Source organism: Bison bison, unplaced genomic scaffold, assembly GCF_000754665.1.
Source record: "Bison bison bison isolate TAMUID 2011002044 unplaced genomic scaffold, Bison_UMD1.0 scf7180017864491, whole genome shotgun sequence".
NCBI lineage: Eukaryota > Metazoa > Chordata > Mammalia > Artiodactyla > Bovidae > Bison > Bison bison.
In genome coordinates, this window is record NW_011495050.1 from 20,138,661 (window position 1) to 20,160,564 (window position 21,904).

Consider the following 21,904-nt stretch of genomic DNA (forward strand, 5'->3'; position numbering starts at 1 on the left):
GGGCGAAACACCCAAAAAAGGAGTTGCACAAGCTTTGCAGTGGAAACAAATAGAGGCTGCCAGAGTAGCCCTGTCACCACTTCCCAGGAACAGGAAAAGCTGAAGTCATGGCCAGAGCACTTGATGTCCTGGTTGTGGAGGGACACTCACCCGCACCCCCCGCAGACACACACTGGTGCTGAGAAAGATGGTTCAGTGGTGGCTATGTTGATGACTGTCTCATCAAATGACATAGAGCTCAGGCTCCAGAAAACTCTAGTGGGATCCACATTGCTATTCATCCTGAAGCACAGCTTCCCATGTGTGTCTTATGGGAGGTAGCACATTTTGATGAGTCCGGACCAGGGGACCCAAGCACTTCTGACTTATTAAACCAGGAACATGGACTCTTCTGCTTTCTCTTTGTGCTGATGTGGGAGGCAGAGGACCCTCTGATCACGGGAATAGGGCAGACTTGGAGGAGGGGAAACGCAGCAGGATCCACCCTGAACTCAGATGCTTGAGGTACCTTTGCACTGGGCTCACAGGGTCATATGTTTCTGTAAGATTTTTTCAGAAGACAGAGATTCTGACTACAGCAGTGGATTAAGAACACTGCCTCTTTCCACTGAGATTGCCTTTAGTCTCACGTGGAGAGGTGCTGGCGTAGCTAGAGGCATATTGGGGATCAGTCTAAGGGGAAGCTGAGTTGGGGATATATTTTGTTTGGGCTTAGTCAGATTTATTTGTGTGATTTACAGTCACTTCCATATATATATGTGTCTGGTAGTTGCTTACTAAACATATGATACTAAGCAATTTTTCAGTTATTAAAATTTGTAATTTCCATAATGGCTTTTCTCATTCTAAAAAATATTCCCATTTATGTTTAATTTTGTATTCATCATTTGTATTTTTTTTTTTCTCTAATTTTATTTTATTTTTAAACTTTACATAATTGTATTAGTTTTGCCAAATATCAAAATGTATTTTTTTTAAAAAGGGCTTCTAACACCACAAAACCGGATCTACCTTCCTTCCCTCCCCCGCCCCTTCCCTTCCTTCCTCCTGTTTCTTTTCCTCTTCCTCCTCCTCCTTCTTTTAGATGCTATGACTTTACAATATTTACCTGACTTTCTGATTTCTTGCTCCTGTTTCATTTCCTCAGGTAATCAAGGGGGAAATATTTCATGTGTATAATAGATTGTTAGATTTTATAGAATGGTTTGACAACCAAACCACCGTGTAAAATGCTATTCCCATAGAAGAGCGTGCCCTGAGTTAAAAACTACCATCTTGAAGGACCTTCTGGATAATCTGTGTCCTACATGGCCTGGCCTCTACTCATGGTTCTAGCTCATTCTGTGGGCTCCTCTGAGGATACCTTGCACACCTGCCCTTTGAAGTCAGGCCCCCAGGACACATTATCTTCCACAGTGCTGTGTTTTTGAGTTTAATATTCCTCCCTTGGCTTCTCTTTACTCTTCTTTTACTAGGAATGCTAGCAAATTAAGTTGTCAGGTTTCTGAATCCCAAGTAACAAATACCATGTTAATATTCAAGGAAAAGTTTCAAGAGGCAGCCACACTGAAAATTGCGAGAAATAAAGTCTCAAAAGTGAAAAAAGAGAGGAAAAGAATAAAACACAGAAAACAAAAATAATAGCACAGAGTCCTGAATCTGTAATACAAGCCCATTTCCTTTAGGAGCAAATAGATGTTTACATTCCAAAGTGCTTGAGAGCAGCAACATGAAATCACTGATGTTCACGTGGTTAACATGAGCATTTGATAATACAAAGTACAGAAAATGTGAAAAATTCTCATCCAACAAAGTATGTATTTTAAGTTGTTGTTTTTACCAGAATCTGGTAAAAATCTCCTGTGGTACAGGAGGCTTACATCATTCTTCAGTATTGTTGATCAAACATCATGGTATTTTATTAAACTGACGGAATTTGGGGGAAGTGTGATATGATGGTTAAGACTGAATTTGGGGACCAGAGAGTCCTGGTCATACATCCTGGTTCTTCCACCTAGTTAGCTATCGGACCTGTCTGAGCTTCATTTTCCTCATATAAAATGAGGAAATATGTGAGGACCGGAAGGTAGATCCAAGATCTACCTCATAAGATCCTGGAGAGATTGTCTGTGAGGCTTTTTGCAGGGTTGTTTTCTAGTTGGTTCCAGGCTTCAATTTGCAGCCCAGTGTTGCAGGAGTGTAGCACTTTGCCAGCTGCTTTGGCATTAAATATACAAGAAAATATTTATTAAAATATTTCCCTTTTTTTAAAGGTTTATTTTCTTTGATATATTTTCTTATGGGAGATCCATTACTTGTGGGAGTAAGAGGAGAATAAGTTGCACTCAGAATAAAATCCAGGCTTCCATCGAGCCCTGACTCCCTTGGTTGGCTCCCCTAAGCCCCTCTGCCCCTTACTCACTGCTCAGACCCTGGAACATGCCAGCCCTTGCCCACCTCTGGGCCTGTGCATGAGCTGTTCCTCTCCTTAGTCTGGGGACCAGTCTAACCCTGGGTTGGGTTGTCTCCTTTCCAGCCTTTGCTTCTCCATTCGGCAGACACGTCCTCTGATGTCGGCCCTTCTCTGTGAGACTCTGCGTCTCTGCCCGTCACACTTACACAGCGTGCATTTGTTAGATGATGCTTATGTTAGCTCACGTCTGTCCATTTCCCCCTCTAACTGGCTGCTCCATGAGGGGTTCTGTCTTATTTACTGGACCCTCTCTGTGTCTGGTAAAGAGCCTGAAGACTTCAGATCCTCACATATTTTCTGAATGACTGGTAATAAATGGGTAAAAAGGCAAAATGAGATGGGAGGCAGAGCATGGGTGGCTGACAGAGGACGGCAGGGTGAGGACCGAGAGTTGAGAGTAAATACACTGGCTGGGATCTGACACTTGGTGGGCAAGGACTGCAAACCAGCAATCGCTGGAAGGAAAGGGGAAGCCGGAGGGGAGAAAGAGGGCCAGTGTCTGTTATGTGGAGAGAGAGTGGAACCACCTGTTCCAGGCGCCTGTTTTAGCAGCTCTCAGTGGGAAACCAGCTGTTCTGATTTCCTTGCATGATACGGATAAAAAACCCATAACATAATTTGGAATGTGGGGGAAAGCAGCCCAGCATCATGACTGTGGAAACCAGTCATACTTCCCTTAAGCCTATGCGTTCCCTAAGGACACCCACCACCACCTGATCCTCCCCAAACCACCATGACTCACTGGGCATCTCCAGTTCTTTCTCACACACTGAAACCTGTGTTTCTCAGGAGGACAGAAGGGAGGAATGGTTAAGATTTTAGTCTTTGGAGTCAAATGACTTTGTAGTCATTGATAGAGTAGGAGCTAAGACACTTTACTCAACATCTGTAAACCTCCTGCATGCTAAGTTGCTTCAGTCATGTCCAACTGTTTGAGATCCTATGGACTGTAGCCCACCACGCTCCTCTGTCCATGGGATTCTCCAGGCAAGAGTACTGGAATGGGTTGCCATTTCCTTCTCCAGGCAATCTTCCCAACCCAGGGATCAAACTCAAGTCTCTTCTGTCTCCTGCACTGGGAGGCCGGTTCTTTACCACTAGTGCCTGGAGAGCCCTGTAAACCTCAATGTTCCCATTTTTTAAATGGAAATAGGCACTCAGAGAGATACATCTAGTGATTAAGTTGGATAACTCCTATAAAGGGCTCAGCTCAGTGCCTGCACCAGATGACTGTTCAATGAAAATTCTTTACTGAGAAGCCCTGAAAACCACGTTTATCTTTCATCAGACCCTGTGGTCATAGAGAGCTTTGGATGTAATCAACAGAAATAAACAGAGATTACTGGAGCCTGAAAAAAAAAGTTTATTGGAAGGATATAAATAGCTGACAGAACTTAGGGAAGAGGCCTTGGGGAATGTGGGAACCAGGGCAACGGAGGGTCTTCAAAACAAAAACAAGTAAACGATCTTTCGAGGTGCTGCTACTTCTGGTGGCACAGCCTTGGAATGCCCAGGAAAGGGGAATCCAATGGCCCCACTTGGGTCTAGCCCTCCCCTGTGGTAAGAAGAGTGGAAGTCTCGGGTGGGCTGCCCATCAAAGCCATGAAGACGGGACACGGGGCAGACAAAACTCTTGTTCTCTGTAGATCTATTGTGGGTGTTTCTGAGGATCTGCTAAGCCAGTTTCTCTCAACTGACTTTTCAACTTCTTATTTGCCAAAATTTAGTTGCCTTTCATAAGAACTCAACCTCATTTCCTCTCATCTTTCTAGACAATCATCCCCCACCTTTTTTTTTTTTTGAGTTAATTTCTGCAGTCTTTATTCACTCATACATTGATTTAGTAAACAAGTACTTATTGAACACCTGCTGGTGTCAGGTTTTGTTCTGGGGGCTGATTTACTTCAGTAAGCCACAGAAATCCCACACCCTCAAGGACTTATTTGAGTTGGCTTGGGGGGAGGCAGACAAGCAAACATAAACAACAGAGAGATGACATCCAGCGAGTGACAAATCACTAGTGAGAACAACCGCAAGCCAGGGAAAGGAAGGGGTGAGGTGTGTGCCAAGGCCTTGCTCTGATGGCTTAGCCAAGTTTATACGAGGCTGTCATTCATCTGCTCACATCTTGATTATTTTATTTGCTTGTCTGTCATAAGTGACTAGCTGGCTTCCCCACCTAGCAGCAAGCACCTCAGGGGTGAAGGCATGTCATTCATTTCTTGGGCTAGCCTTGGCCTTACTGTGGGTGCTGAGTTAGAGCTTGTTGAGTGAATGGACAAGCGCACCCCTTATGGTGTGGCTATCGGATGACTGTATGTTTCTGCTGTGAACCAGCCAACCAGCCAGCCATTCTCCCAAGTGGGGCATTGCGGGTGACCTGAAATTCCTGCCCTTGTTGGTTCTGTTGTTAACTGACCAACTGGCTGAATAAAACTTTTCTTTTTTGGGGCTGTCATGGGTCTTTGTTGCTGAGTGTAGGCTTAGTTGCATGTGGGATCTTAGTTCCCTAACCAGGGATCGAACCCACATCCCCTGCACTGGAAGTCAGGTTCTTAACCACTGGATCACCAGGGAAGTCCCTGAATAAGACATTTCTTTAATCCCTATTTAGTGGATCTCTCTACTTTGGAATCAAGTTGGTTTCTTTGTGTTATAGTTTTTATTTTCTTAAAACAGGCTTTCTGAATGTAAGACCAAGTTTGAGGAACAGAGGAGAAAAACCTCTGTTCCTCACAGCTTGAGTCCCAGAATCATGACATCTGAATGAAGTGTGGTGTTTGAAGGAAGTTCAGGACAGCACCCAGCCCAAGTGAGACTGCGCCGTGAGACACAGGGGCAATGGCAATGGTCCTGTAAGCGAAACTGGATTCCTGTTAAATCTGCTCCCTCCGTACTTAATGTCCTAACATGGAAAGAACTAAATTAATCCTCAGTTAAGTACCCAGTCTAAAAGTAGAGGACAAGACAATGAAGTGCTTTAAAATATTTTTATTAAACATTTGTATAAAGTAGAGCAGTGTTAATGCAAGATGTTCCGACGTGGCCTCCACCCTAGCAGGATTCATGCCTTTGTACTTCAGACCAATGGATGGACTGCCACTGACACAGCTCTCTGGTTGCGATGGTAGCTGTGTTTATAAATGGTCAGCTGTGCTGTGAATATATTTAGGTTATGCTAAATGCCCCGAGAGGATGAATATCATCTGTTTCCAGTTTAATTATGTTTTGGAGCATGGTATGCTTTTTTCCAGATGAATAAATACTAAGTCTTTTTCACTTCCAGAGGAAAGTCAGGGTTGGATTCTGAAATTCAAGTTACCAGACTTATTAAGTCAAATTAAAATGAAATATAAAAAGCTGTTTGATTCTATTTATAAATACTTATCAGAATACCACTCAATGAAAATTTGAGGTTTTGGATAAAAAATTAGATACAAAAACTGACACCAGAAACCATATCTTTCATCATTAGCATGGTTAGATGGTATGATCAGGTAGTTAGAACTAATGGTTAAATGGTGTTGGTAACTGTACAGTATATTTATATAACATTAAAAACTTTCAAAGCAGTTTTTATCCAAATGTTCTCAGACTTTTCATATCATAGACCTTGAAGTTTGTGTATGCATGCCAAAATATATACAGTGACTACTTTAAGCACTATCACCATTAAAAAAAGATTCACTTCAGCCTTCTGAAAAAGCTAATTTGGCTGGCTCTATTTATTTGTTCATAAGCCATAAACTTCCTGATAGAGATCTTGAAGGAAAAGAACCAACTTGAAATGGGTATCAAAAGGGATTTTATTGTGATTACACAAATTCCCCAAGTACTGCGATCTAGTGATAGCAGATGAGTGCCCCAAAGTTAGCCCACTGCTAACCAATGGTCACGCTGGAGTTAGACCCTAGGATTCCTGACTCCTACACCTGTGTTCTTTCCACCTTATCCCCTTGTCTCCCTCACATGATCATTTGAATTAGCAAAATGTGCATGTAATCTACAAACTTTCTCTTCCATCTCAGTTTCAATGAAAGTAGCTGTTATATAGATAACAGTATGTGTATGTGTGTGTGTGTGTGTATATATATATATATATCTCCTGTGGGTTATTTACACTTGCTTTCTCATGTGTCCTCCTTCCTCCCCCCACGTCCATCTTTTTTTAAAAAATAAACCTCAGAAAAGCTAGGTAAGATAGGCTGTTTCAGTATGCTTCTGTGAGCACATCAGTGAAACGTGTCCAGTGGCATAGGGAACAGACAGGGCTTTGATACTTCTCAGGTGCTGTGCTCTTCTCCTGGTCTCATCCCCTTGACTTGGATGCCAGCAATAGGTTTGGTTTTTAAAGGCCTGTCCACTCTGACACTAGAGAAAACCTCAGGGGTCCTATTTCTGGCAAGCTGCTTATTTATTCATCTTGCTACTTTAACTCAGCATCTGTGTTTTGTTTTGTTTTCAGTAAAATTTAAAGCTCTGAAACAGAGTTAGCTATGTATTGGGTTGGCCAAAAAGTTTTTGGAAAAAGCCAAACAAAGTTTTTGGCCAACCCAATATATTTTAACATGTAAAACCCTGTGAATTCACTTGACTTAATTCCACATCTTAACAACAAAAAAGCCAAAAATACCACTTCTCAAATTGTAATGTGCTTATATGTCAACAAAGTAACTATGAGATAAAGGAAAATATACAAAAACCATTTCATAGATTTTTTTGTTTCAGTTTTTAAAAAGTCATGCTTGGAAAAATTGCATTATATTAAGTCAAATTATCTTTTGTGCTGTGCTTCGTCACTCAGTCCTGTCCAATTCTTTGTGACCCCATAGACTGTAGCCCACCAGGCTCCTCTGTCCATGGGGAGTATCCAGACAAGAGTACAGGAGTGGGTAGCCATTCCCTTCTCCAGGGGATCTTCCCAACTCAGGGATAGAACCCATGTCTGCTGCATTGCATGCGGATTCTTTACCATCTGAGCCACCAGGGAATCCCATCTTTTATATAATGATTTGTATCATTAAAATGTACAGGTTATTATGGGTAAGAAAAAAATTCAGAATCTGTCTTAGATCAGAATTCTTATATTGCCAGAACTAAAAATAGCATAATAACTATTGTTTGTGGGATATCCAGAGGTTCAGTATTTCCTTACCAGTGAAATATATTGCTTCTATCTATGTTCAAAGGGGCAAATCTATTAATTCTTTGGTAAAGTTCATAGTTCTGCTCTAACTGTATTCAGTTCCCTGGTAAATGCTTGGAGGAATATGAGTCCTTGGTTTATTGACTGAGATACCTTCTGAGATGATTAATACACCATCAAATACATAGAAGTCGGTGAAATATTACATGTTTTCCTAACATGTCCATTGGAACATCTTTTCTTCTTGAATTACTCCAATATTTTTTTTTTAATATAAGGAGGATTTTTTAAACCCCCAAATTGTGCATTTCTTAGTATTTATTTCTAATGAAAGTAACATTCTGATATTTAAGAATTAAATGATATGAGTTGGGATATTTTTTTCTTTTTTCTTTCTTTTTACACATCTCCCAAGAGGGCTTTGACCCTGTTGATCATTTTGAAACTGTAGTAGTAGGCTAATTAGATTGTTTGGACCAGTGCTCACAGAGGTTCTAAAATCCACTTTTTCTCAAAGAGAGGTTATAAATGTGAGAAACAAAATCTGAGAGACCACCCCTCTCTTGTGTCCATTGGTGATGGGGTTCACTAGACCACATACCACCACCCCCCTTACTCCAAGCCTTCTCAATCAGGCTCTTTCTGCTACAATCTCCTCCAGGCTAATCAACACTTTTGATCATTCCTTTCTTCTGAACTATGAATCTAACCAGTACACTATTGGTTAGATAGTTGGGACAATAGTCTGAATTGTTGTCTGCTTATTGTAATTTCTTTTTGTTACATGATGACACTGTGTCTGCTAATTCATTTTGGAATGTACCTGAACTTTGGTACATCTAAAAGGAAGCTCATTTGGTGCTTGTTCTGAACTGAACGAAAAGGGAAGACCCGTGTCCCTGACTGTCCCTTCCCTTGGATTTGTATTCTCTGCCAAGGGGTTTATAAATATCAAGAGGTCAGGGACAGACTCCCCGTTGTGTTAGCCTCTGCCGCCTTTTCTAGGCAAGTCCCTTCTGGAGATCCCCGCCTCTACGTGCATTCCCTTGCCCATGGACAGCTCTGTCTATGGGATTTTCCAGGCAAGGACACTGGAGTCGTTTGCCATTTCCTTCTCCAGGGGATCTTCCCCACCCAGAATTTAGACTGGAGTCTCCTGCTTTGGCAGGTGGATTCTTTACCACTGAGCCACCTGGGAAGCCTCTTCTACTAAATACATGGGGATAAATCACCTTTAAAAAATCCTTTAAGATTTTTTTTCAATCAACATAGTTATTTTGTGTGTTTTCTTTTAGATCACCTCCAGCTTTGGTCCCCTGGCACCACCCATTAGCGACAGTCATAAGGTAAGTGTACATTTTAAACTCTGTTTCAATCAGTTGTTGATGGAAATATCAGTTTTGTTCAGTGGTTTCCACCAGAAACAGTTTCATTCAAATATTTTATCAGTGAATAGTAGTATAATAAATGGAAGCTTCATATATAGGAAAGATAATAAACCTCCTCTGTAAATTTTGTGAATAGGATAGAAATGGATAGAAATTAAATTACAAAAAGTACTGCTCATCACCCTTGACTATTGCCTGTAGCATAATAAAGTATATTTGCAGCCACCAAGTGGAATGGTTTTTATGTACCATCTTCATCACAGGCAGCTGCCAGAATCCTCTCAAGAGGCACATTACAACAGCCTCTTCTTCTGTTTTAAATTGGGCCATAGCCCAAGAAGTGTCTCAAATGGCTTTCGGCACCAATTAACATCTAGCAGAGAGTTTAGCACCTAATGGGCACATGATAGAAATTGGCAGGAGAATGGACTGATGGATTCATTAATTCATCACTTTTTATGCTCTGTGAGATTCTCGGCAGTGTGAGGCAGTGTTGTGCACTGGTTAGTGCCCTAAAGCTGGAGCCAGGTGCTGGGTTCGGATACCGTCCCTGCCACTTGCCAGCTGTGTGACTTTGAGCACAGGTCCAAACTGTTCAGGGCCCGGGGTTTTCCATTCACAAAGTGGGGTTTATAATCTACCTCTTTTGTTGTTATAAGGTTATTACAAGAACCTCAAGGTTTTTATAAATATTACGAGGTGATTATAAATATTTATAAAGTGCTTAAATTAATACCTGCATAATAGTAATCTTTATGAAATGTTTGTTGAATAAATTAAAATATATTAAGCATATAGGGATATTCCGAGGTTCCAGATTTAGAGACTGAAAAACTGGCTTGACCTTAGAAGCAAAGATGCCCTAGGAGCAATAAATATACCTGCCACTCAAATCTTTGTTTCAATATTATTTTCCCATAAAAAGAATCAGAGAAATGACTGAGGGCTGGGGCAAGAAATATGCACAAAAAGCCTGGATTATCTTATAGTGCCAGGAAGTAAGGAAGTGCTAAAAGAGAAAAGATGAAAACAAAACCAAAATCTCATAAAGGTGACTATGACACAGTGTGTGTGGAAAGGCTATAGGAACCAAAGTACACCCATCAGCCAAAGCAGGAACAGTTTGAGCCACAAAATAAATAAGCAATATTGAGGTATAACCCAAATCTGATAACTATCTATTCTGGTGTAAATAAATGATTGGATAAATATACGAGGGAAATAGACAAATCTCTCCAAATAGTGTATATAGATACTCTGTTTTCTAGGAGGTAAAGCATAACTCTTCATGGAGCTACACATAATTTTTTTCTTCCAAAGAGTACAGTATAGAAACAGTAAGTTTTTTTAAAAAAGGGTAACTTACAGTAGGGGCTTCCCAGGTAGCTCAGTGGTAAAGAATCTGCCTACCAATGCAGGAGACACAAGAGATGTAGGTTCAATCCCTGGGTTCAGAAGATCCCCTGGGTAGGAAATGGCTACCCACTCCAGTATTCTTGCCTGGGAAGTCTCATGGACAGAGAAACCTGGAAGGCTACAAGTTCATGGGGTCACAAAAGAGTCAGACATGACTTAGAGACTAAACAGCAACAGTTTACAACAGAGAAACTTGACAAATACTACCTCAAGCCAGGAGATCAAGGTAACATTGACAGTGATATATCATATTAATAGTAGGCATCCTTCACAGGATGTGATGAGAATGGCACTTGACCTCTGTGATCTTCCTCTCAAAACATATTACCCCCCAGTCTAATCATGAGAAAAACACAAGACAATTTTCAATCGAGGTGCATCCTACAAAACATTTGGCCAGTCTCCTTCAAAATTGCCAAGCTCATCAAAAACAAAGAAAGTTTGAGAAACTGGCACAACCAAGAGAAGTCTAAGGAAACTGGAAAGCTACCTGTAAGGTGGTATCTTAGATGGAATCTGGGAACAGAGAAAGGACATTAGGTGGAGACTAAGGAAATGTGAATAAAGTTTAGTTAATAATGAAAGTGAAAGGAGGTGAAGTCGCTCAGTCATGTCCAACTCTTTGCAACCCCATGGACTGTAGCCTACCAGGCTTCTCCATCCATGGGATTTTCCAGGCAAGAGTACTGGAGTGGGGTGCCATTTCCTTCTCCAGGGGATCTTCCCAACCCAGGGAGCAAACCTGGGTCTCCCGCACTCCAGGCAGATGCTTTACCGTCTGAGCCACCAGGGAAGCTATTATTAGTTAATAATAATTTTCAATATTTATTCACTAATTGTGAAAAATGTACCATCCCAATATAAGATATAATAACAGTGGAAACTAGGAGTGGGGTATAGAATAATTCTCTATTAGCTTCACAATAATTTTGTACTTCTGAACTTTTAAAAATAAAGTCTTTATTTAAAAAAAATAATGAAGTGATTTGGGAGGGCATACTCTTCAATTTTCAAGTATCAAGATAATGGTATTTTTTAAAATGTTGAATTCAATTAATTTATGTTTTGAGGCTCATATATGGAGAATTATATTCTGCATTAAAGTTTTGAATTAAAATAGAGATGTACACATCTATAAATCATTCAGTTATATTCTCTCCTCTAATGGAGAAAGAAAATAGCATTAGCAACACAAACCTTTTTTGGTGAGAATAATTGTTATTGGAGTTTGAAGTAGATTATCATATGTAGCATGACAAATTACCACAAATTTAGTGGTTTGAAACAATATATAATTCCTATACCACAGTTTCTATGGATCTAGAATCTGAGTGTATCTCAGCTGGGTCCTCTGCTTAGGGTCTTGTAAGGTTATAATCAAGATGTTGGCCATGAGACAAGAAGGGGGCAGGGCACAACCATTAAAGGAATGACATAATCCAAGAACACGTCATGAACTGAATAGAACCAAATAGGTCCAAGATGGCGGACGAGTCAACTTCCCCTGTTACACATCAGCAAGCTAGATGACACACCCACAGGCGCCATGCTCGTTCCAAGGCCAACCATAAAGGTCAAAAAGACAGCAGTGGCCCAATTTTTGGAAATCCCCACCCCATCCCCCAAATAGCTGGAATACTCCTCCCACTCATTAGCCTAAGAAATACCCGCCCCTATAAAAACAGATAGCCCCACACCTTGCCATCTCTTGCCTTATGAGATGGCCTGTGTGAAGCCAAGAACTCACACTTGGCAGCTCTCCCAGGGACTCAGATGTGACCTGGGATGTGACCATCCTCTCGTACCCCACTCTCTTTCCCTCAACAAGTAGGCTGTGTTCCTTTTAGAAGCTTTTTTTTTTCCTTCTTCTTGGTTCATGTGGTTGTTGGTGGGATTCACTTGAGTTGTAGGATTGAGGTCCCTTGTTTTCTTGCTAGCTGGCACCTGGGGTGCTTTCATCTCCCAGGTATCACTCAAGGTTCCTGGCCATGTGGCCGTTTGCCTCTCACAGGCCCTGTCACAACATGGCTACTCACTTCAAAACCAGCAGGAGGATCTTGGACTCCAGTCTGCTAGGACAGAGACTTGCATAATGTAACCTAATCAGGGAGTGACTATCCCCTCTGGCTTTGCAGTGTTCTATTGGCTGGGGCAAGTCAGGCTGGGAGTATAGGTGGTGCTTGTACTCAAGGGGAAAGGATTATCCTAGTGACTGCACTCACTGGGCAGTCACTTTAGGGTGTGTCCACTGCAGCAGGAGAGTTTTGAAACAGACACAGGCAGCTGGGCAAACTAAATAAGAGAATATGAGCAAACTAAATAAGAGAACAAATCAGAAATGCTTGCTTCTTGCCTTCAAGTAAACTACAACTTAAGGTAACTAAATAAATTTAGCTTCCCCACACAAATACACAACATTATGTTTAACTTGGAGAAATATTTCTAAGTTTTGAGGAGTATTTGAAGATGAAGGAGTTAGAGAAAAATATTTGGAGATAGCTCATAAATACATCACTATTTTCCTAATTGGGGTAGTTTTTTTTTTTTTTTCTTAGCAGTGAAGAAATTTGCATAAAAATATGTTCTCAGTGGCAACATTTATGTGCTTTGAGAACTCCCATTATGAACGTCCAAAAATATGATCTCATTTTCAACATTTCATGACTTAATTTTCTTCATTTTTGAGACTGTTTAGTTTCTTAATACTTATGTTTTTAAGTTCTGCCTACTAATAATTATTAATAGGATTGTACTGTATAATTTACCATATGAAAAAATTAAAACTACCCCAATCAGGAGAAGAGAAGAGGACATCAGAGGATAAGATGGTTGGATGGCATCGCTGATGCAATGGGCATGAACTTGGGCAAACTTTGGGAGATGGTGAGGGACAGGGAGGCCTGGTGTGTTGCAGTTCATGGGGTAACAAAAAGTTGGACACCACTGAGTGACTGAACAACAACTGTTTAGTTGATAATTTTTACATTTTACATGATGCTTAGACATTTGTATATTTTAAATGTATTGAATATCCATTTTCACTGATTTCTTCTTATGGGTTCTGAATCCTTTTCTTATAAAACATTAAATACAGAAATTCTGCTATTGTCATTTGGCTTCAGCTTTTTAATCACCACCCAGATTTTCAGGAACTCAAATTTTTTTTTCCCCTGATGGCTCCTTGTAACACCAAAATGTCCTAGAAATCCTAACATTTAGCCATTGGAACTACATTTGCCAAGCTGCTGCTTGCATCTGGAAATAAAACACAAGCATCCTTTGTTAGACCCTGCATCCAAATTGTGGGTTTGGATAATAGGATGACTGTGCGCCTCCACAGAGGTTAATGCCCACCTATTAGTGGACTGAACCAGACACCTTTGCTGTTTATGTCTCAGATATGCAGCTACCTGGAAGAAAACAGGCAATGAAGCCCATTAGCAGCCAAGTTGACATGAAAATATGTATTGCAATAATTTAGCTAAGAAACTCCTAAGAGAAATGATTTCCTGTGGCCCCTCCCCCACCCTTCACCTCCTTGTCAAGTCTTTTTCTGCCTGGGTTTCTTTTTTCTGCTCACTCACAACCACGCCTTAGGCTGTAGCTGTTGGTTCTCCTATGCCAAGGGGTACAAAGAGTTGTTATTCAGAATGGTGAGAACAGAATCACTTGTAGCTATTGGGAAAATAACTCATTTAGCAAATAAAGGTCAAAGTGTGCTTGCTTTCTTCCTTCCTTTCTCCCTTGAAGTTGTTTTCTTTGTAGGAATTAAATAAAGGAACCCTTTTAAAAAAATAGGACACAAAATAAGGAAGTATTAAATGCAAGCTCAGAAGAAGAACGTTTGTCTTTGACTGGAAGGTCACAGGATAAAGCGCTCTTATCAGAGCTGAAGCTAGGGGAAGGTCTTGGAATTTGCCAATGTTGTTAGCCTGTGTGATCATCAGATCTCTTTCTCCCAGTTTTAGAGGGATTTAGTCTTGCCATATGATTTCAGATTTATTCACCATTTATCGTAATATATAAATCTGGTACTTTCACCTATTACTGAAATTCTGGATTTTTTAGTAATATGATAGAAGCAACCGTTAGATCTTTTTAAAAAGACCTGAGTTTAACTTGAAATAGAATATTTTCTAAGTAATATCTCTGTACATTATATCTGTTTTGTTTCTAGACCATCTTAACATCATTTTGCGTTACGGTGATCAAATAGAAGCTGGATTTCCTTGTTGGGGAGTACCGAGGTAGCAATTAGTTATGATTATCTGGGTCTTCTTTTGGCATAAGACAGGCAACTCATTCATTGTATCTCTTTATTTAGTACTGTCCTTGAGGCCTTGTGTGGTGCCCACACCACCCTCCCACACTGAGCTCTCCTTTCCCTGAGTTTCCTGTCACACGTGGATTCTGTTCTTGGTCATTCCTGTCTTGTCTTATTTACCCATTCTTTGCTATGGATACTTTTTCTCTCCAAAAGAGACTGTTGGCTCTTTGAGGGCAAGGATTCTGCCTTCTTGTCTTTTTGTGTCTTCACAGTGCTCCGGGTCGTTAGCACTTGATGACCACCTACCACCATACCCCATGCCTCCAACTCTTAAAGCTGCTCAGAACAGTGTTTCCTCAAATCAGGAGACTTAACATATGTTCTAATTGCCTCATCCTGTACTGGGGGCTACAGAGGTGGGGTCAACCAAGCAAAACAATCACCCCAGACTTTGGTCCTCTCAATCTCCTCTCAGGACCACTTTGCCATTCTCAGATCCCAGGCTCCTTTCTAGGCATCTCTCCTGTGGCTCATTCTCTGAGGCCCTGAGGTCTCAACTGAGTATCACACTTCCTAGGGCCATCTTGTCTAATAAAGAAATCCTGAAAACCAGAAAGATGTCAAGACCCAAAGTAATGTATCTCCAGTGGTGAAATCCCAGGCACTGTGATAAGCAACAGTGAAGATATTTTTAACCCATCCTCGTCTGGCCTCCCTAAAGTAACACCACGCAGGAAGATGCCTACTCTGCTTGTTTATAGGTGTACCCAGACTGCTGCTGCTAAGTCGCTTCAGTCGTGTCTGACTCTGTGCCTAGGGACTGTTAAAAGAATAGAAATGTTGATCTCTGTTCTTAGAGTGTAAATGACCTAGCAGGGCAGTTTGGACCACATGCACCTATGGAACACACCAGTGTACTGTTTAAGAGTCTTTCTGATCACACAGTTCTGGCTTATAATCTCAGTTGTTCTATTCTTTAGCTGTGTAGCCTTGCATACATTTCTGAAATTTTCTGGAGATCATTTCCTTCATTTATAACTCCAGGATAACAAAGCCCAAGGAGGTCATGAAAATTCAATGAGTTAATGTATGGGCCTTTTGGGGCACATAGTATATATGCATGGCATGGGTGGCAGCGATGATAATAACTAAAGAAAGGGAGGAGTGTAAGCCCAAGCAAGGCATCTGAGGCTGAGAAGAGGTGTGTTGATCAAGGCAATGATGGACGTGGAGGAGGATGCAGGAGAGCTTCCTGGGAAGCACCTCCTTGCATCATAGGAGAATGTGAGTGTCCAGTATCTGTGCTTGTTTACCCACTGATACCTGATCCACTGATCGGTTGGTCTGCAGAGGCATTTTTTTTTTTTGGCCTGGAAGCAATGTGTTAGAGAGTAGAAAAAGTCTGAGTGGAACGCATGCCCAACATCATTATAGAGTGGAGGTGCAGGTATCTTCACCCCTTCTCTTAACTGTCTGCTTCTGAGTCTCCCTCCTCCATCGGACTGTATGGTCCTCAAAGCCAGCTTCGGACAGTTCATCCCTGTTATCCCCAGGTCACTGTTGAGAGCACATGCTGGGTACTTAATTGTTGGTAGAAAGATTAAAAGGATAGGAGATGCTGGTGTTTTGCTATGCTACCTCATCTAGCAACACAAGACTCAGTACAAGTATGAGAATGTGTTTTCCCTGCATGCAAGGATGACTCGGTCCAATGAAAGATGGAAATACTGTGGTTTGTGGTTCTTTCTCCAAAGCAACGTTGTTTGTGGGGTCAGAGACCAAGAAATATGTGACTTAGGAAAGTTGCAACAGCCTTAAAAATGTTGGTTGTTGTGCATGAAAGAAAAGGAAACAAACAAACAAACAAACAAAAAACCCAAGCTTATAAAACTGAAAGGGGAGTCTGTTACATCAAGCCTGCTGCCAAAAGGGTTGAGTCAGCAGATTGGAATGGATCATTGCGAGTTCCTGCAGCCACCTAGCTTGTGATTTAACACTTCTCTGAGCTTTTGTTCCAGATATATGAGGCTGAATTTATTCCCATCTTATTGTCCTTGTAAAAGCAATTAAAAAAAAAAAACTGTATGTTTTCTTTTCATTCTTATTTTTACCTTGCCATCCTGCTGTTTACAAGATTAGTCTCTCACACTCTGCCTGGGGTGTTTTCTATTCTTGTGTAGTTAAAACTGCCAGAGGATTCTTGGAGCAGCTCTATTTTGAAGAATGGGGAAGCCATGCTGCCCTGTGGAATCCCAGCATGGTGTGGTGGCTCCCCAGTGAAAGAGGCACATAGCTGTTATGAACTTGTGACCAACTGTGAAGCTTTGCACATTCAAGCACTTCAAATGCTTGAAAGTGCCCGTTGTACATCTCATTACAGAGATACAGTACCAGATGTGACTTCTCATGAGGGTTGATGCCTCGCTGGAAGTTGCCTGGAGTAACATGAAATGTGATTTCTTTCCAAAATGGAGCGCCTGCGACTTTTCTCCCCAGCACTGGGTTGGAAATGATGTCCCCATAGCTCCTGTTCTTCTCCTCTGCTCCTGCATCCTATCTTCCCTGTGGTCCAATCCCTCTCTCCCATCTTAATGGTTTCCTCAGTGCCCTGTGTTCAGGTGATGCTCCTTCTGATCACAAAATCATGGTGGCACCTGGGACAAATGGGAACTGGAAGCTGTTCTTTGGCTTTCTTGATCCATAGAATCCAGAAAGGCTGGGGAGTTTGAGCAGAAGTTGCTTTAATTACAATTATAACAGTTCTTAGCACCAAGAGGATGAGCCTTTGTGAAGTGGTGAAGCAGGCCAAAGTTGGCCTTGTCCTTCTGAGCCTTTTCATGCCTCCATCTTCTGTTGTCGTTCAGTCACTAAGTTGTGTCTGACTCTTTGTGACCCCATGGACTGCAGTATGCTAGGCTTTCCTGTCCTTCACTATCTCCTGCAATTTCCTCAAGTTCATGTCCATTGAATCAGTGATGCCATCCAAATATCTCATCCTCTGTTGCCCGCTTCTCCTCCTGCCTTCAGTCTTTCCAGCATCAGGGTCTTTTCCAAAGAATTCAGCTCTTTGATTCAGGTGGCCAAAGTATTGGAACTTCAGCTTTGGTGGTAGTGGTTTTGTTGTTAAATCATGTCCGACTCTTGAGAACCCATGGACTGTAGCCCACCGGGCTCCTCTGTCCATGGAATTCTCCAGGCAAGAATACTGAAGTGGGTTGCCATTTCTTTCTCCAGGGGATCTTCTTGACCCAGGGATCGAACCCAGGTCTCCTACACTACAGGCAGATTCTTTACCAACTGAGCTACCATCAGTCCTTCCAATGAGTATTCAGGGTTGATTTTCTTTAGGATTGACTGGTTTCATCTCCTTGTTGCCCAAGGGATTCTCAAGAGTCTTCTCCAGCACCACAATTCAAAAGTATCAATTCTTTGGCGCTTAGCCTTCTTTATGGTCCAATTCTCACATCTGTACATGACTACTGGAAAAATCATATCTTTGACTATATGCACCTTTGTCAGCAAAGTGATGTGTCTGCTTTTTAATATGCTGTCTATGTTTGTCATGGCTTTTCTTCCAAGAGGCAATCATCTTTTACTTTTATGGCTGCAGTTACCATCCACAGTGATTTTGGAGCCCAAGAAAATAAAATCTGTCACTGCTTCCACTTTTTCCTCATTTATTTGCCATGAAGTGATGGGACCAGATGTCATGATCTTAGTATTTTGAATGTTGGGTTTTAAGCCAGTTTTTTTCACTCTCCTCTTTCACCCTCATCAAGAGGCTTTTTAGTTCCTTTTCACTTTCTGCCATTAGAGTGACAGCTCATATCTGAGGTTATTGATATTTCTCCCAGAAATCTTGATTCCAGCTTGTGATGGATCCAGCCTGGCATTTCACATGATGTGCTCTGCATAGAAGTTAAATAAACAGGGTGACAGTATATAGCCTTGATGTACTCCTTTGCCAATTTTGAACCAGTCTGTTGTTCCATGTCTGGTTCTAACTGTTGTTTCTTGACCCAATCCCCTATTTATCTCAGGACTTCCTTATCAGGGTAGATATCACTCAATACTTAGGCTCCTTCCCTTATGTGCAAGTTTCCTTCTATGAAAATTTCTAGTCCCAGATATTATTCCTTTTGGGTTTTCTCTGTGATATAAATATGGGTGGTATTAGGTCAAAGATATGTATACTGGATATACTTCTCTATAGTAGGGGAAATGTAACGAAACTCACCAGGCCTCAGATGACCTGCATTTATAATTCTAGTTTTGACACTTATTGGCTGGCGACCTTGGGTTATATATTGGGCTTCCCTGGTGGCTCAGCGGGTAAAGTGTCTGCCTGCAATGCAGGAGACCTGGGTTTGATCCCTGGGTCAGGAAGATCCCCTGGGGAAGAAAATGACAGCCCACTCCAGTACTCTTGCCTGGAAAATCCCATGGACAGAGAAGCCTGGTGGGCTTGCAAAGAGTCAGACATGACTGAGCGACTTCACTTCACTTGGGTTATATTACTTAACCTTTCTGAATATGCCCAATACAATAGAATTGGTGAGTCTGTGTTAGCATGTCTTAAATATGAAACTTTTATCTCCCAGGATTATCATTAAGCTCAAATGAGGTGAAGCACTGGAACTGTCTCTATACATGAGAGAGGTTCTGTGCAAACGTAAGGCTGGAAGGCAAGAAAGTGCCATATCCACAGTGTTAGCTTCTTGACGAGACCCATGGGGTCTCAAAAGTCGGACACGATTTAAGCTTCCTGCTGTAGCAGGAAGCTTCTACCTGGCTTTAATATTTTCAGTAATCTTGGTTTATTGAGCCTCCATTTCCTTATTCATACAAAAGAATGCCTACAAAACCACACTGACTTGCCATGAACAATTATGAAGTTCCTTACGCTAGTGTCACTTGGGACTTAGTGTGTGTTTTATAAAACTTTAATTCCCTTTTCACCTTAACACGTTCCTCAAGCAGTGACTCTAAATAATCTGTTACAAGAGTGTCCATATGCTTCAAACCTGTCTGTATCTGAGGCAGGTCCAGTAACCAAAGTGGTGTCAAAGCTCCTCAGAGGAATAGTCTAGTCCAAAGGCAACATTAAATAGATGTACATTGTTCTCTGAAAGGAGGAGGGGTGCTAATAATACATCCACAGGGTGACATAGAGCTGGTGCTAAGGAATGGGGAGGAAGATGGGTGGGGCACTCGTTCTGGCCCCAAATTAAAGAGGACACCATATACCCATGAAATTTCATAATCGAGATAAATAATGCCTAATACAATGTGTTTGTGTGTGTGTGTGTGTATGTGTGTATATATATATATATATATATATATATATATGTATTTTATTTGGCTGTGCCAGGTCTTAGCTGCAGCATGTGGGATCTGGTTTCCTGACCAGGGATTGAACCCAGGTCCCCTGCATTGGATGGAGTCTTAACCACTGGACCACCAGGGAAATCCCAATGCAATATTTTTAAAAATCAAAGCTAATGCAAAAAAAAGAAAAAAGTCTATGATAAACAAAACATCAATTGAAAATAATGTTGATTTTTTAAAATATTGCATTAAAACATTTATTTTGATTACTAAGCTTTTTGGTGCCCCCTGAAAATATGTGCCCAAGGAGAGTGAGTTCCTCAGTCCATTGACCTTGTCCTGCCCCCATCCTTGGGTAGTATCCACAGGGCTGGGGGGAGAGTCTCAGAGAGAGCTTCCAGTGCCCACTTCTTATGTCCCCTCCCTCAATCAGGGTCCTGAATTTGGTTTAACTGTAACCTTTTAAAAAAGAAAAGACCATATCAAGTGAAATTCTAGTGTTCTTTCTAATCAAGTGAACACAATGAAAGAGTTTGTAAAGAAAGTATGAAGTCAATTGTTCACCAGAAGCTTGATTTAGGTTTGGAGTTGGCAGACAATGACCCACATGTCGGCTGCCTATTTTTGTAGGTAAAGTTTTATAGGCGTACAGACTGGCTCATTTGTTTTTGTGTCAACAAGGCTGCCTTCTGACACAATAGCAAATTGAGTAGTTGCAGCAGAGACTGCAAAGCTGAAAATGTTTATTAATCTGGCCCATAGAAGACCCCTGATTTAAATTATTAAAGTGCTCAGATGTTTTTGAAGCAGCATGTGGGGTTGGCAGCAATTTAGAATATGTAGTTATTTGGAGATTTATGTAATAGAATTCAAGGATGTTTACAGAGAATATTATAACTTTCCATGTGTAAGAAAAGAGAGAAATGGGGAAGAATTCAGTTTAAAAAGTAAGTCAAGAGAAGCTGCTGAGAGCGAGAGTGGATGGGGTCTGTGTCAGTCCCTGCCCCGGAGTCCTATCAAAATCCAGCTGTGACTTGACATTAAAGGATATAAGATGCTTATGAGAGCTTGACATCACCCATATTTAAAGTAAGCCAGCAATGGGTTTGTGGAAAAGTACATCCACTTGCATTATCATATAAGTGATTTGTAGATTTAATCACTTCATCCTGTTGATGTATATAATTTAGAACTGACTTCACAAATTCAATGCAGGAGACCTGGGTTCAATCCATGGGTCAGGAAGATTCCCTGGAGAAGGGAATGGCTACCCACTCCAGTATTCTTGCCTGGAGAATTCCATGGACAGAGGAGCCTGGCGGACTATAGTCCATGGTGTCGCAGAGTCAAACACGACAGAGCGACTAATACTTCACAAATTCAACAAGCATGTAGTGAGCATATATTTATACAGAAACTGCAAGAGTTGCCCTCAAAGTAGTCTACTAAGTGTAATATGGTGACTGCAGCCATAAAAGATGCTTACTCCTTGGAAGGAAAGTTATGACCAACCTAGATAGCATATTCAAAAGCAGAGACATTACTTGGCCAACAAAGGTCTGTCTAGTCAAGGCTATGGTTTTTCCTGTGGTCATGTATGGATGTGAGAGTTGGACTGTGAAGAAGGCTGAGCGCTGAAGAATTGATGCTTTTGAAGTGTGGTGTTGGAGAAGACTCTTGAGAGTCCCTTGGACTGCAAAGAGATCCAACCAGTCCATTCTGAAGAAGATCAGCCCTGGGATTTCTTTGGAAGGAATGATGCTAAAGCTGAAACTCCAGTACTTTGGCCACCTCATGTGAAGAGTTGACTCATTGGAAAAGACTCTGATGCTGGGAGGGATTGGGGGCAGGAGGAGAAGGGGACGGCAGAGGATGAGATGGCTGGA

The 21,904-nt window shown here is 41.4% G+C and overlaps 1 protein-coding gene across 5 annotated transcripts in view; it reads left to right on the forward strand.

The window, feature by feature from the left end:
• NCALD (neurocalcin delta) overlaps positions 1–21,904 on the forward strand; it is a 460,437-nt gene that overhangs the window by 229,307 nt on the left and 209,226 nt on the right. For all 5 annotated transcript variants that reach the window (XM_010863502.1, XM_010863506.1, XM_010863503.1 and 2 more), the window contains exon 3: positions 8,915–8,965. The gene's annotated coding sequence lies outside the window, so the exon portion shown is untranslated. The remainder of the gene's footprint in view (positions 1–8,914; positions 8,966–21,904) is intronic.